The sequence below is a fragment of the Sebastes umbrosus genome, chromosome 15, assembly GCF_015220745.1.
Source record: "Sebastes umbrosus isolate fSebUmb1 chromosome 15, fSebUmb1.pri, whole genome shotgun sequence".
In the NCBI taxonomy this organism is placed as follows: Eukaryota; Metazoa; Chordata; class Actinopteri; order Perciformes; family Sebastidae; genus Sebastes; species Sebastes umbrosus.
This window is the reverse complement of record NC_051283.1, coordinates 22,960,574-22,977,121: the sequence shown is the minus strand read 5'-3', so window position 1 is coordinate 22,977,121 and position 16,548 is coordinate 22,960,574. Positions and strand designations below refer to the sequence as shown.

The 16,548-nt window shown below is 38.8% G+C and overlaps 1 long non-coding RNA gene across 1 annotated transcript; it reads left to right on the top strand.

Annotated features, from left to right (window-relative positions):
* Window positions 1-1,125: 1,125 nt before the first annotated feature.
* On the top strand, window positions 1,126-11,159 carry LOC119503366. Its single transcript, XR_005210302.1, has 3 exons — window positions 1,126-1,242; window positions 5,481-5,485; window positions 11,150-11,159. It is a non-coding gene; the product is annotated as an uncharacterized LOC119503366 (long non-coding RNA).
* The last annotated feature ends 5,389 nt before the right edge of the window (window positions 11,160-16,548 follow it).

The window sequence follows — 16,548 nt, the reverse complement described above, 5'->3', positions numbered from 1 at the left end:
GAAAAAAATTTTGATTTTGCAGTTGTTATTATTGTTTTTATTGTTATACAGCAGTGAAGTCTGTGGGACCCCAAACGATGAGGAAGTAAAGCCAATGTCAACAACACACAAAGGTTAAACACTTAAAACACTTACAAATATGCACGTCTGCATTAACTGGTTATTGATGAGCCGGGCCTTTAACTGACTCGTAGTAATGGATTGCATAATTAAGTACCTCGCAGATAACATGGACAAAGCAGAGACAGAAGTGCAGAACTACTTGTGCAATTAGCATTAAAAGTGATGACATTCAGCTGCTGCATACATTAGTGCAGACAGACACACACTGTTTCCCAGCAAGAACTTTCTTTGAACTCCCCCTCGGCTCTTTTGTCTCTATTATTTCCTGCGATATCCGATTAACCTGTCGGAAGTGGAAAATCCACTGCTAAAACATGTCCTCGAGAATCCACCACCTGCCTCCAGAATGACTCTCTGTCCCCATGGAAACCTAATCAGATGAGAAAGAGCGACAGAGACAGCAGGTGTGTGAGACGAACAGGATGAAAGAGAGACAGAAGGAGAGGGAGAACGCTGAAGGTGTTGCTGGGATGTGAGGAGAACACACAGACATGGGTCTCTCCCCACCTGCTTTTAATTCATTTATCATTCATTCAGACTGTTACAGTACTGAGTGAAAAGAATGATGAAAGCCTTGTTCGTTGTCTTTTGTTAATCGGAAGAAAGTAATGCGTCAGTGTCGCTGATATGAAAGCAACTCCTCCATCTCCATCAGACTTTTGTGAAGATGAATTATCTGTGCCACACTGTAATTGTAAAGTCTGGATAAAATGGCAATGTGCTTTGCTTTTGTATTGAAAATGTACCATGATGCACAGCGTGGATGTTTATGTGTTCTGCCTTATGAATTACCATTTACTGAATCGACTTCAAACTTTGTGATCCTGCAACTTTTATTGCTTTAATTGTCTCATACATTTAAAAGTTAAACTTGCATTTATAGATTTTTTTTGGCCCCTTGGCTTTTGGCTGCACGACAAGCTATAAACACATCATTGACATAATATCACCTTATGAAGTTGTTACGGCGAATACCTCAGCAAACAGTTGCATATCTAGGGCTGTCAAAGTTAACGTGATAAAAACGCATTAACGCAAATTTGTTTTAACCCCACTAATTTCTTTAGCGCATCAATGCAAACGATCTTCTGGAGGTTGTACCAGGCTCAGATTTAAAGAGTCTCCCCTTTGTCTGCCCACTTTATGATAATCACATGCAGTTTGGGGCAAGTCATAGTCAAGTCAGCACACTGACACACTGACAGCTGTTGTTGCCTGTTGGGCTTGAGTTTGCCATGTTATGATTTGAGCCTATTTTTTATGCTAAATGCAGTACCTGTGAGGGTTTCTGGACATTGTTTTGTGTTGTAAATTGATTTCCAATAATAGATATATACATACATTTGCATAAAGCAAGCATATTTGTCCACTCCCATTAAAAACTTGACAAATCTCCCTTTAAGATTCATTTTGAACAGATACAAAATGTGTGATTTATTTGCAATTATTCATGTACAATCATGCGATTAATCGCGATTAAATATGTAAATCGATTGACAGCCCTAATATTTACACATCCAGCAGACATGGAGCAACATTAACATTCGTTTTGAGTCATGTTTCTAAGTCCATTATCAACTCTCCTTGTTTCTCTGTTTTGGTCTCCACCATCTCCTGAGGGAAATACGACTCATCAGCTGCTAATTGCACCACTGCATTCACCAGCTAGTTGCTAACTTTAGTCTGTCTGGCGTTTGGTGCTGAGCAGGCAGTGTACAGAGGGTTTATCAGAGCTTTTTCTGCTGAAAACAGCTGCTTGCTGCGCCTCGACAGGAGGCTGATGAGAGTGAACCAAAATAGTATTGTAAGCCATAAAATAAACAACGTTGAATTGCTCCGTAGAGCTGAGGGGAACTGCAGAATGATAATTCTCTTTGGGTTCGTCTTGTTTCGCATTGCATTTAATTAGTCTGTCGTTGTCAAACTCATTGACTGCTTCTGCAATGGCAGATAGAGATACAAGTGTTATCCTTACACAATGACATAAATAATCCCTCAAACCACACATGTAATCTGGCAACATCACAACCATATATTATATTCTTTTCACCCTGGAGACTTTCACGCCTGCAAGACATTATTCCCTCCCCATCTCGTCTTTGTTCAAGTGATGATCGTGCATAATGCATCTGTTACAGAGAGTGACCTCTCTACAGAGTGTGCTGCTCTCTCAGCCTTGATGAGCTCTTTGTTTTGATCCCCTGACGTCAAATTATCATCAACTCTCATGGTTTTCTCTCTCTGCATGTCGCTCCCCTCCTCCTCTGCAGCAGCTCCCCATCGCTCTTATCACTGCTTTTCTATCAGTCTTGCACAAACTCAACATATTGTCTGCCTCTGCCTCGCCCACCACTTCCGCTCGCTCCCGATTACTCTCACACCGTCCCTCTCTCCCTCCGCCTTTCTCTTTTTCTAGTCTCACAGCCAGGTTTGTGTCAGCATAATGTGAGGTTGTTATGTTTTAAACACAGCTGAAAGCCATTTCTTTCTGCTTTACCATTTCTCTTTTATATTTTGCCCGTCTCTCACTTGTCTCTCTCTGAGGCTTTATTCTTCATTGTCTCTCCGTTGACATCTGGGCAATATTTGCCTGAGAAACCTTCTTCCCTCAGGCCACAGTGATTATCAAGCTGTATTCAAGGGCATCAACACTGATTGCTTTCAGCCAACTAGACTGCTGAAACTAGCTGAAAATTATATTATATTATATTCAACAGCAAAGCAAGCTGTCTCTTTGCTGTCTCAATTTGCCACCATCATTTTGCTTTAGTCACTGCAGCAACAACATCCAAATTAAGATGTGTTAATCAAGCAAATATAGCCCGAGTTTTTATAACAATAATTATCAAAATAAACATGCAGACAACTCATAGAAAAATTGTTGAAATGTTTTTTCTGTCTCAGAATGGTTTTATTTCATTCATGAGAATTATATCTAACAGATTATAGCACATTCAGTCCTTTTAACCTGCTGAAATTCCTTTAAAGGACCATTACAACCCATAACGTACAGTTTTCACCTGCCAAAAACTGATTGCAGCTCCTGCCTTGTGACTGAAATGTTTTTTCTGTCTCAGAATGGTTTGATTTCATTCTTGACGATTATATCTATCAGATTATAGCTCACTCAGTCCTTTTTACCAGCTGAAATTCCTTTAAAGGACCATTACAACCCATACAATACTGTTTTTCACCTGCCAAAAACTGATTGCAGCTCCTACCTTGTAACTGGAAGTTTTTTTCTGTATCAGAATGGTTTGATTTCATTTATGAGGATTATATCTGACAGATTATAGCCCACTCAGTCCTTTTTACTTGCTGAAATTCCTTTAAAGGACCATTACAACCCATAAAATACATTTTTCACCTGCCAAAAATTGATTGCAGCTCCTACCTGGTGACTAAAAGTTTTTTTAGGAAATGTTTGATTTCATTCATGAAGATTATATCTGACAGATTATAGCCCACTCAGTCCTTTTAACCTGCTTAAATTCCTTTTAAAGGACCATTACAACCCATAAAATACAGTTTTCACCTGCCAAAAAACTAATTGCAGCTCCTACCTTCTAACTGAAAGTTCTTTTTCAGTCTCAGAATGGTTTTGTTTCATTCATGAGGATTATATCTGACAGATTATAATCCAGTCCTTTTAATACAGGTGCAGGTATCCCTGTGTTTGCATCAAGCAGGAAAGCAAATAGGCTTTTAATCGCTGTGAAAATGTTGTTTTTGAAAGGCTAAACGACAATAAATACGGATTGAAGCAGAATATTTCTAAATAGCAAAAATGTTTATCTTTTTACATAGAGACTTTTGTATAAATAATCCATCAAGTGTGTTGTTATGATTTTTTGATATTATGATGAGCAAATTTAATTTTGCCAACCTCAGAGCAGAGAAATCCTGGTGCACCCCATGTGATCTTATAGGCGCCCCAGTATTGGGGGGCCCGGACCCCAGGTTGGGAACCACTGCACTAGTGTATCCTGCCTCCTCCTTTTCACTTTACTTTCATCAGAAGTACATTTTTACACAAGTAATTTTACTTTTTAGTTGAGTATAATATTCTAGCACTGTTTCCATCCCTGCATGTGGACAACAAAGTAGACCACAATGATAAAGGACTGGGACTGATTTGGTTAGGACTGACTGGTTTGTGTTTGCAGAGGTTTCTTTCTGACATAAAGAATAAGAAAGCTTCTGGAGATAGTATCATAAACACCTATATGATCTGAATCCAGTACAATAGAGCCGGAAACAAATTATGCCATTGCAAAGTCATAATGTATTGTTTTTGTTGAGGCTGTGGCACTGTTGGATATCGCGTTGCATAATCCTGCAAAATGAACCGTCTGCCTTCAAATCCCCACGTTATTCTCCGCTAATTGCAAACAGTGACACAAACAGTGTGTATAGTGGTGGAATATTGTGTGCAGCATTCAATAGTGCAGAGTAGAGTGTCTGATAAATATTAAACAGTCAACACTGTTTTATAACTCTCTCAATATAAATTGAACAGCTTTAGCTGTAGGGCCACTGCAGTGGATTGCATTATATTATGTAGGTATGTGATATCGGGAGTTTTAGAACTGTCATTTCAGCAGTTGACACTTTCTCATGTACTGACGAAAACAGTGTGTTAGTGGATTAGCAGGGGGTTATATAGACATATTTCCCCTAGACATAATGTTCCAACACCAGTCTTTGTTGCTTTTCATTCAAATACATCCGCCTGCATGGCCACTCCCCTGTATCTCTACTCTGCACTATTTTCAGAAGTAGTATATTTTTAAGTCCTAATGGATCTCAACAAGGTGTGTATTTACACAGTTGCACATCCTAAACCACTTCCCCAGGCTGCCGAATGGGGGGAAAGGAAGATCAGGAGAGTTCACATGAGCTGAATGGCTATAATGGAGCTACTTGTTGGCTTGTTTTAGTTATGAATAGCTACCGTACAGTATGAAATGTAGAAGAGGGGGATGAATGAATGAATGACAGCATAGTCCTTTTATTTATTTATAACGTATACTTTACATTCTCTCTGAGTAAAGGGGGTTGAGGGGGATAAATGTCTATTTTGAGAAAGCATCTGAAGATGAGTCAGGCCTGAGTGATCGCTTTGTACTGTATGTCTTCTTCTGTCACTTTTCTTCGAGAACAAAACCCACATTCTGTCTCTGTGAGTGTTCACGGGTGGAAAACTGAGCGCGGTTGACGTCAGTAAGGTTTGCACCTCTATTTCTGTCCAACTGGCCGCACACCTAAATAATACATTGATGAAATAATGTTTTTTTTTCTTCTTTTTAAATAAAAAATAAAAATACAATCCAGTGCTAGTGGGTAGAAATATACAGTAGAGGTGTGAAACTGTGCAACATTGCAGAACCAATGAGCTGACCTGCTAGTGTTGCTGACATTTCCATGAAGGGGTGTGATACTGACATAGTTCCCCTGCTGTTCACAGAGGTGAGTGTGTAGATCCGGCGTAGATTTGTTCCTGTCGGGGGTGAGGGGTGACGGCGAGGGGAGCTGTATGGAAGGGCAGACACTCTGCAGATTGTTGGTGCACCACAAACATGCAGATTCCGAATCCCAAATAGCTTGCTGCCTCTCATGTCCTGCTGAAAGTAGGGATGGGGAGATCAATACCTAAAATATTGACACCATCAATACTAAGTCTTATTTAACTATCAATACCAGTGGCCAATGCAGTGATAAAAAATAATAGTGATTAAAAGAACAAATCTGTCTCTCCCTCCTCTGTTAGGCCCATTTTCATTTAATCAAAGAGAGACTGTCTTTGCAAATAACATTCTGTTGTCATGTTCTGAATAGACTGTGACATTAGATCTCTTTTTGGGCCTAGAAACACATGCACTCTTTGCTTCTCTGCTGCTATTGTGTGCATGCATGCAACAAACAATCACCTCATTTTTGTAGAGAAGACACATTTTTGGTAACATTTTACTTTTTGTTTTTTTTCCTAGAAGACAATGTGTCTTATAAACATCATATTGAGTGTCTTACAAAATACTCGAGGGGAAGTTATAAGTTTCTATTATAAAAACAAATGCTGTTTTTCTTTTGCTGCAAGGAAAAAGTGAATTAAAGATTGAGTGATATTTTATATATGCATGCAAGTTCATCTTCTTTGAATATGTAAGAGTCAGTATATCGTGCTACGTTACAATTAGTCTCTGATTTGGGTTTCTGCACACATCATTGCAGTTTGAATGAGAAAGTTTTCTTTATACAATTGTATAATGGAATATTAGTTTTACATTTTTCTGTATAGGGCCATATTACACATACTGCCTCCTTATCTCTGTTCTTTACTGACGCCAAAAACTCAGTAGTTGCAACCTCCGTTCATGCAGACAAATTAGATTTGCATTCCTAGAACCTGCACCGTTTTTCCTGAAAATGCTATTAAAGTTTTTGGACCGTCATCGTGGAGTGAGCTTCAGAGACATTTTAAACTAGATTATTTTATAAGCATGCAAGATTTTTAATGTGGATTAAGGGTTATTTGAGCACTGAATGTACTTGTTCCATTGAATGAAAAGTCTTAAATTGATGTAACTTGCTGTTCGTTTTAAGTCTGTTGTCTCTTTTATGTGAAATGTTTTAGGTTTTAATAGTTTTTTTGTTTTTTGTTTTTTTTACTTTTTGCTGTTTTTTTTTAAAGTCTGATATTTGTATTTTTATGTGGTACTAGTGGGTGATTTTTAAGCTTTGATTTTAGCCAGGACCCCCCCTTGCAAATGAGATTCAAAATCTCAATGGGATTATCCTGGCTAAATAAAAGTTTACTAAAAAAAAACATAAAATGTATAGTATATATTACATTCATGTCCCGATACAGGAGAATTTATACTTATTGGCAATTACTGTAAACACTTAAAATGTTCCTATATCTGCCCATTTATACCCCAGTTATTCCCAGGCTTTTCCACAACCAGCCCACAACAAGTTTACACCCTCTCCATAAAATCACAAAACCTTTTTCCTGTTGGCTTCCATCTTGAGAAAAACTGCAAAACTGGAAGAGTTACAACACAGTTCAACGCCCACAACAATTTCACTCATCTGATATTTTACTCCATTGGCTATAATTACATTTAGTCTGAACATGAGCCATAATGTTAGAATAATTTGGCAAACAAAAAATGATTCTCAAAACACCTCTTCGCTTTCAGTGACGTCTTGCAGTTTCATTGGAAGTTATTTAGTGGGGTTTTTTTTCCGGAAGTTCTGATTGTGGACTTGTAATGATAAAACAATGTGGCTTATGAATGAAAGTGGACTGTTTAGCTTTGGATCAAAAACTCTGAATGAAAAAATTTAGATTTTTTTTGACTACAATTTCGTTTCCGGAGTACAACTCTGAAACTATTTAACTTAGGAACTTCAAATTTGTTATGATAGTTGACAGTGTGGTCTAGTTCCATTAATTCCAAAAGGTTAAAACCTTTGGCCCTATAGTAGGGGTCAAGCAGTGAGCGGTTGTATGTCAGCCATGCTCACTTTTGCCTTGTTGTTTATAGTATTTAACATGCTGCTTTTATTGTTTGTGTATCTAGTAACTGTATATGTAATGCAGCTTTTTGCAACAATTGACTCACTGTAAAACAACTGACTCAGATTTTTGGGGACTGTTAAAGTGTTCACGTTTAAAGGTGACATTTCAAGTCACAATTTCCAATTCTGTTTTTGTTTTTCTTCCAAAAAACACTTTGGGGAATGGAGTGTAATTCAATGCATTCATTCCTTTTTTTTGTCATTGGCAAGAAGTGACAAGCAAGTCCATGTGTGAATGAGGTCAGACAGATTGTGTAAACAGTGTCACAACAACAAGCCGTCGAGATGGAACAGAGTGAAAACGGTGTCAGCTGAGACTGAAGGTTCGCTTATTCAAATGTCAAAGATCTTTTTGTCTCCGTCAGACACCCACATGTAGAGTAGGCTGGCAGTCTGACTAGATCCAACCTTTGACAAGATGAAGCTGTTACTGAGGATGACTAATCCGCTGATAAATAAGCTGATCTTCTGACCATTGTAAACGGAACGCTCTCTTGTTCCGCGTGTCAGAAGTTAACTGTGTATTGGCTTTTTGTGCGTAGGAATCTTTCTTCATCTTTCTACAGGATTGAACTTTGGGTTCATCTCGTAATCTTTCATGATATCTTCAAGGATCAAAGTTTTACTTATCCGCTCTAACATGGCATTGGTTAGTACAGTATCTGGTGAATAGAACCAGAGCTATGCTATTCAGAACAGGAGGCGTAGTAAGAAGTAAAGATTTTTCACATATGGTCCATTTGAACTTTTCCAGCTGGGGAGGGGAAAGTTCAGCCTGAGAGCTGCAAAGAGTTACTCACTGGGAGCAGATTGGGTTTGAGGGTAGTGTGTTGGTCTGCACATATGCATGTTCACACACGAGAGGCTCATACTTGTTCTCACACACACCCTCATAACCTCACACCTCGTTACACGCTCCCCACTTACACGTACAATCATACACTCCCTCACATCAATGTTCAGGCCATAAATTATACCTCCACACACACATTTGAACTTTCACGTGCACCATTATAACCACTTACATTATAGCAGTGCATGTGAGACATAATCGAAACCTTTTGAGCATGAAAGTTATTCTGTAAACAGTAGTTCGACCAATAAGCTTAACTCAAGGGCCGCCATGTGTTATGACCGAAGTTCCATTCTCAGGTCGCGTAATGACAACGATGAATTATCTCCAGGATGCAGGTATACGTAGTATGCCCAGGATGCAGACTAAAAGAAGCATGACATCCTTTGTCCCAAATAGCATTCAGCCGCTTAATAAGCGTTGGTCACATGGTCTGAACTCGTCACTCTTTTGAACTTGCACCTGATGTCCTTTGTCGATTTCCCAAGTGGTGATTTTTATGATGTTTTTTTATCATGCTTTATGTTATATTATGTGCTGTCATATATGGTTGCTGACGTTCTCTTGATATTCTTCTATGCTCTTTGTGCAAAGCAAATTTCCCAAGCGGCAATAAAGGTTTCATTTATTCTCACACATACATAAAAGGGGACATATTATGCTAGAAGAAAACTGTGAAATTTGTTTTTATTTATTTTTGGCAAACTACTTAAAGTGACAGTAGGCAGAATATTTTTGGCATCATTGGGCAAAAAATTCCATAATAACCTTTCAGCGTATTGTAATTCAAGTGTTCTGAGAGAAAACTAGACTCCTGCACCTCCTCGTGGCTCTGTTTTCAGGCTTTAAAAAATCTTTGGCCAATCACAGGTCATTTCAGAGAGAGAGAGCGTTCCTATTGGTTCATTCAACGCAGGCAACTGTCAATCACTCGCAAACTCCAATCAAACGGTCAAACCAGCCAGCGCTGATCAATTAATTAATTAATATTCTGTTACTGTAATGCCTATTTCTCTCCTCAAATGTTTTCAGAAACATCTTGTAGTGTACTATTTAGCTGTAAATTTAGAAAGTTTGCTCCAGCTTGTGCTTGGTATTTCCTCAACTGATCTCAACATGGCTGCTTGGACACTAACATTCTCATTTTACAGCCGTTTGATCGGAGTTCGTGGTTGACAGCTGCTCCGAGACGGCAAGGCTCCAGCTCGGTTCTGATTGGTTGTTTTCCTCCGGTCTGAAATCTTGCAGATGCCATTAAGAGCAACAGAGGACACGGAGGCACATGATGTTTTTCAGATTACCTGTCTCATGCACTACTGTCAAGATATAGCTCCCCTTCCTATGTCACATGCAGGCTCATTAGAATATACTACCCACAGCTGGAGAACTAGCTTTGCAAAGGTGCAACATATTTTTCTCTCAAGCCAATGAGAGCAGACGGAGTGTTTCAGACAGAGGGTGAATACAGGTATATTCAGACAGATAGTATGAGGAACGTTTTTTAATGTTAAAGCATGTAAACATATTCTAGTAGAAACCCAAAATACAAGTATGAACCTGGAAATTAGCATAATATGTCCCCTTTTATGTATGTGTGAGAATGAATGTAACCTTTATTGTCGCTTGGGGAATTTGCTTTGCACAAAGAGCATAGAAGAATATCGAGAGAACGTCATCGACCATATATGACAGCACATAATATAACATAAAGCATGATAAAAAACATCATAAAAAATCACCACTTGGGAAATCGACAAAGGACATCATGTGCAAGTTCAAAAGAGTGACGAGTTCAGACCATGTGACCAACGCTTGTTAAGCAGCTGAATGCTGTGTGGGACAAAGGATGTGATGCTTCTTTTAGTCTGCATCCTGGGCATACTACGTATACCTGCATCCTGAATAGAAAAGAACACATTCAGGCCTCAGAGGCTGCAGTGGATCTGCTATGATTCATGGTCTGTCATGTAAGTAAAACTGCACTCTGAATATAAAAGGTCAACATACTCTGAATGAAGGTCTTATAAAACAATATCAGCATGGCTCTGCCCACATTAAAGCTTCTAAGTTTCCCTAAAAGGTAGAGATGTAGTTAAGCCTTTGCAAACCTAGCATTGGTGTTAGCGTTCCATGTCAGTTTGCCATCAGTAATAGTGCCCAGGTACTTGTCTTTTTAGGTAGTGGGATTATTTCAGGCATTTTCAGCCATAACCTTGGAATTATTTTTGAGTCCAGTAACGCTTGAAAGAGTTTAGTGAAGAGCTTAACTGCTCACAACACTTCTGTAGCGTATTCCCATCCCTTCCATCAGGACCGATGGATTTATTTATCTGAGGGATAAATAAAGTCCCCCTTGGGGGCGTGAATTGGGATGTTCTACAGTCTCATAACGTGCAAAAAAGCAATTTAGATAATTGGCAAACTACTGATTTAATAGCTTTTTTTGCACATTAGAAGAGACAGAATAGTAGTGTGTGACAGGATGTGAAAGACGATAACTATGTGAGTGAGAACAGTAGAAGTAATGCACGTGAGATAGGATGGTATTTGTGACATTTGTTTGTATCGTGCATGTGTCTGCAAAGGCAGTGAAGACAACTGCAAGCTAGACATTCATTTACACATTGCATTTTTAGATATTCATGAAATGAAGGACATGCATTCAAGATTCAAGAGAACTTTATCGTCAACCCATCCATATATATTGTCACAGTAGGGGTGACATTTTAGTTTCTGTGGGACCAATGGTGCTACATTTAATATTTAAGCAGTGCAAACAAGGCAGACAACAACATACAGTAAGCATAATGTGAAAAGACAGCGTAAGGTGCAAAGAAAGCGAAACAAAGACTATGCAAGAAAAGACAATATGTTTGTTGGACCTCGAAGATGCAGACACAATGTGTTTTATTATGAAAAACTAAATGTAGACATGACATTTGGTCATTTCAAGGAAACTCCACAGGACACCCTTCACTAAAAAGGAGGTTGGTTTGCCTGCTGGGAACATTTTGCCTCAGATGAACACTTAAATTAACCTACAGTGGCTTTGAAAGCTGCAGTGGGTAGAAATGGAGCAAAATAAAAAGTTACTTTTATAAAACGGTCACTATATCCTGACAGTAGTGCATGAGACAGGCAATCTGAAAAATATCCTCTGTGTCCTCAGGTGCCCCTAAAGGCATCTGATCTGGAAACAACCAATTACAGTTGATCTGAAGTCTGCTGTCCAGCAGCCGTCTATGAGCTTTAATCGATCGCATTACCATCTCTAACTGTCACCTTCACAACATGAACCTCACTTGATGGTCTTACAGACCCAGATGGCTTCAGGAGATATAATCTCACTGACAAACAGAGCAAGAGGATAACGCTGACTGAGCGTGTCTGGATACACAGCCAATTCTCTGTTGACACAAGTGTCCTTAACCTCAACAGAACATTGAATCCTGCACAGCGGTCCAAAACTCTGCACTGCCAGACTGCAGCTCCTTCATGCAACCCATTTGTTTCTCTTGTGTTTTTGCTGTTTTGCTCATTCAGGAAAAAAAAATGTCCTTAGAACTCAACACGTGATTTCATCAAAGAATTATACTTCCGTATGACTCAACTGATCATTTAACGAGACGAGCTGTAAGTTCGGCTGGCATGGCTGTTTTTGGAAGGTGACATTTTTGAAGACTGAATTGCTAACATTTCACAGTGTCGTCTACATCCAGTTCCTTCCTATGTTATTTTAGAAGCCACGACAATGAGAAAATCTACCATATCCCACTCACTAAGTGATTCATGCATATTTATTCATATTTATGAGGGAGTAATCCCATTAAACGTGGCGGTATTGCTCCACTGAGCTATTTTGAAGGTATCACAAAGAGAAAAAGCTGCTTTTCTCTGAAATATGCGACCTTTTGAGAGCGAATACAGTTAAAGGGTATACAGTTAAAATGACACTTGGCAGACTCGGTAGGCATTATGTTAATGGTAGTGGATTACAAAACATTGTGGCACTGTTGGATCATTTAGTTCTCAACTCAATTACAACTCCAGAGGGTTGATTAGAGCGGCAAGCACGTGTTAGTCTCCACACTTTTAAAGACTTTATCTTCAAGTTATTAATATTACTTTATTAATATTTTCTATATTATGTCCCTTTATGTCGGTCACAAAAAACAACAGTGAAAAATCTTTACTTTCTAGCATTGTTTCCTGCATGCAATTTAGCGTGGCCTGCACTTCCATGGTCATGTCAGATAAGCACAAAGGTGAATATTGTGAATTATTCCAAAAACGGTTCATATGATTTCTTATGAAAAGTTATTCCTTATTTTTCGTTTGCGTTTTCCTATGAATTTCCAGCAACACGTGACGCTACGTGTCAATTTCCACTACAGTCTTTTCAAAATAAAACTACTTAGTTGAGGAAAAGATCGACTTGGTTAGGTTTAGACAACAAAAACTACATAGTTAGGTTTAAGAAAATATTGCGGTTTGGGTTAAAATAACACCGGAAGTGGCGTTACTCAAGTATGGAGGTTACGTGACAAAAACTACTTAGTTAGGTTATGGAAAGATTGTGGTTTGGCTTAAAATAACTAAGGAAGTGCTGTAACTTAAGTAAAGAAGTTACATGTCAAATAAATCAACCCTGACTTCTGGTTTCACACGGGGTATGAACACCTGTCTCCTAGGCAAAAGTCCGGTATTTTTTGACTCACCCGTTCACCCCGACCTCCCTAGGCGACATTTGTTGCTCTTTATACTTCCTGGTTCACAATTACAGTACATTACTTTTTCGGTATAGCAACGAACGGTGTATGAGAACAGCCTGATTGTTCATATGCATGTATACAACTTACTAGCTGATGAGACAGGCTGGTGCTGTGTAGAAGGAGAAAGTGCTGCTGATTTTTCAACTCTCGTTATTGGTCACTGGTACAGATCATATATTATTTGGGAGCCCTTTAATTAAACAAATGTAAAATTGGTTTTGTCTGACAACATTCACTTTACTCTAAAATATAGTATACACACGAGTGTTGAGTAATTTTGCAGTTGTAGAACATTAAGGCTGAATGAGTAATGTTTATTATGTATTTGAACAGCGGTGGTGGAAACTCAATTCATTCCAAAATTACTCATATGAGCATTTTGCAGATCTGGTCCCCCATTCATATAACAAAGTACTTTTTTCCAGTTTATACAAGTTTAGACAATCACAACTACTTTGAAGAAAATCGATAGTGTGAGCCTAATAACACGAGTCTACTACCCAATCTAACAAAGTAGCCGGTGATTCTGTTTTTCTTTAGAGGGCCGTGATTATTCGCTGGGCTGCAAGGTTGTTTGTCAAGAAAACAAAATGATGGGTTATTCTAGACTGTTTAACAAGCAACTAATGCTGTTGAGGTAATCTATATTTGATCTTATTAATATTTATGAAGGTGTCCTTGGGAGCTTTATAAGTATTTATCTGAGACCTTCATCTGCAATAGTTTGAAAGAAACAGATATAAAGACTAAATTTAAACATGGCTTATTTTTAAGAATGAGTTGTTATTGTCTCACTTGCCTTTTTCCATTCCCGTTGGACTATGAATATCGTCTAGTAGTATGCCAGCACTCGCTATGACGCATGTAAGCTCCATAGAACTGTGGGGGGTTGGCAGGCTGATGGTTCCCAGTAGCCTGTTTTTAAAATTTGACGCTATTTCCCATCGCCAAACCCAGACAAAGTGCGTATGTGTGAAGGTTTAAGGGAGATGATGTAAAAATGTGGGCTACAGTATTATGTGCTGTTCTTGGCTAAAGCCAATATCCTCTTGGCGGGTATTTGAAAGAGACACTAAATAGTAAATAGGATGGATCATGAGGGTGGGAGATGAAACACAGAATTGCTGTCAGACATTTTATCCATTTTTACAAATCTCGTTACTGGAAGTGAACCCCATCGTTTTCTGTTTGCACTTTGTACGGCTCAGAGGAATTCCAGTGACAGCTTAGCAGGATAGACCACGTTAACACTACACAGCAGCATTTAGCTGACTCCCTCATCCAGAGTGACGTAAAATGTGTCACAATGTGTGAGACAATGACATATTCTTAAATTCCCAAATCAAGAAACCAATAGGGGTGGATGTGTCAGGGCTTAAGGGCCCTTATTATGATGCTCTAGCAAGCAGACAAAACCACTGTATATCAATACTGAAGAGTTGGTCTTAACTATTGTTGTGAAAAGGCTCATGGGGCAGTATGAGGTCAAAGAGAAGCTACTGGTCTACATGCTCATGAATGGTGACAAAGGGAAAAAAAACGAAAGAAACTGAAAATTACAGTCGCTTGCAAGTAGAAAATGCCCTCTATGAATGACCCTTTTTTTTTTTTTCATCGGTCCAAGCCGTTTTCAAACATCTCCAATGTTTTTGTTATTGTGATAACCTGAGACAGGAGTGACTGGATATCCGGTGGCAATACCAGCAAAAGGAATTGTAATCAGAAGAACATTCAGTAATTTAGGGGTTTACACAGCGGAGATGCTGGCAGTGTTGGTTGCACTACGATGGGTGGAAAAAAATAGACAAGATAAGTTGTTGATATGCTCAGACTCAATCCTCAGCCTTAGCAAGTTTAAGGTCTCTCCATTCATACAGCCGTCAAGATGCACTATTTGAAGTCCTTCAGTCAGTCACAAGAATATAAAGCAGGGAGGTCATGTAACATTTCTGTGTTCCAGCGCATTTAGAGGTGAGGGGGAATGAGAGGGTGGATGAGTTGGAAATGTGTGACGCAGAGAGAGATGATGAAGAATAATCTGAGGGAATTAGGGGTGCAGAAATTCACATGAAAAGGATTACTGAGCATAGGTGAGGGAGCATAGATCAGGGTACTGTTATCTTTCTTAAAGGACACTGGGTTTTTTAAAGGGATATGGTGGATAAGCAGGGTGTTAGGGTGGCTGATGTGGATAGGGATTTTATAGTAGGACTGTAAAACATGGAGAATAAAATATAGGTCAGGGGGTATGTGTGTGTGTGTGTTTTCTTTTTCTTTTATCTTTATTATTTTATTTTTATTTTGGGTCGTGCCAGTCACCTGGATTGATACCAGCTCGAACAACAAGGTACTTAGAGAGTGCACTCTGACGCATCAGACTCTGACAGATCAGACCTCCATCTGACCTGAACTCAAACAAAGTTGACTTTGGTCAATTTTCCGTATGGTCATCAGACACTGACTTGGAAGTTACTTGTGGAGAAATCCCACATAGAGACAAATACAGATAATGACTTCAGGTGATCACAAAACCAAGCTTCTTTAAAGAACAGTTTTCGTTGGTTTAAAGGGCCCATTTTTTATTTTTAATATCCACATAAATGTTGCATTTGCTTTGCTCTTCATGGGCAAACTAAAGTTGCAGTTAACTGAATTCACTTGCGTTGTCATGTTTATGTTTATTGCACTCAAAGCTTGGCTCCTTCTGAACCCAGAGCGAGGTGTAATACCCAGGAGTGGGTTACACAATATAAACAAAATACAAACAATTCATTTGCACCGATGAAAACAGTCTAAAAATATAAAATATGATAATGTAGGAAAAGAAGAACCAACTTTACATTCAAACCAGGATTATTGTGGTCTGCACCAGACTTTATTTTAGCAACTTACTGTTCTGAAATTGTATGAAGCTTACCACATTTCTTTTTTAGGAAACTAGCTCCCCAGGCAGCTATCCGTTTCTATTCATTGCAGCACATGGTGATCTTTCCCTTTTTATGAAACAAAATCTTCCCTGATCCGTGTATCATATTCAAAAAGAATGCAATCACATTTGAAATGTGTAGTCTAATCTCCAGAAATCAATCCATAATGCATCTATTTGGACATAATTAACTTGGTATCACGTCATTTATTACACGGCAAATGTACTTCAAACTATGCATACATATGTGGCAGATGCCAATTCTCTGGTGCTTGCTGTCATTTACCTTT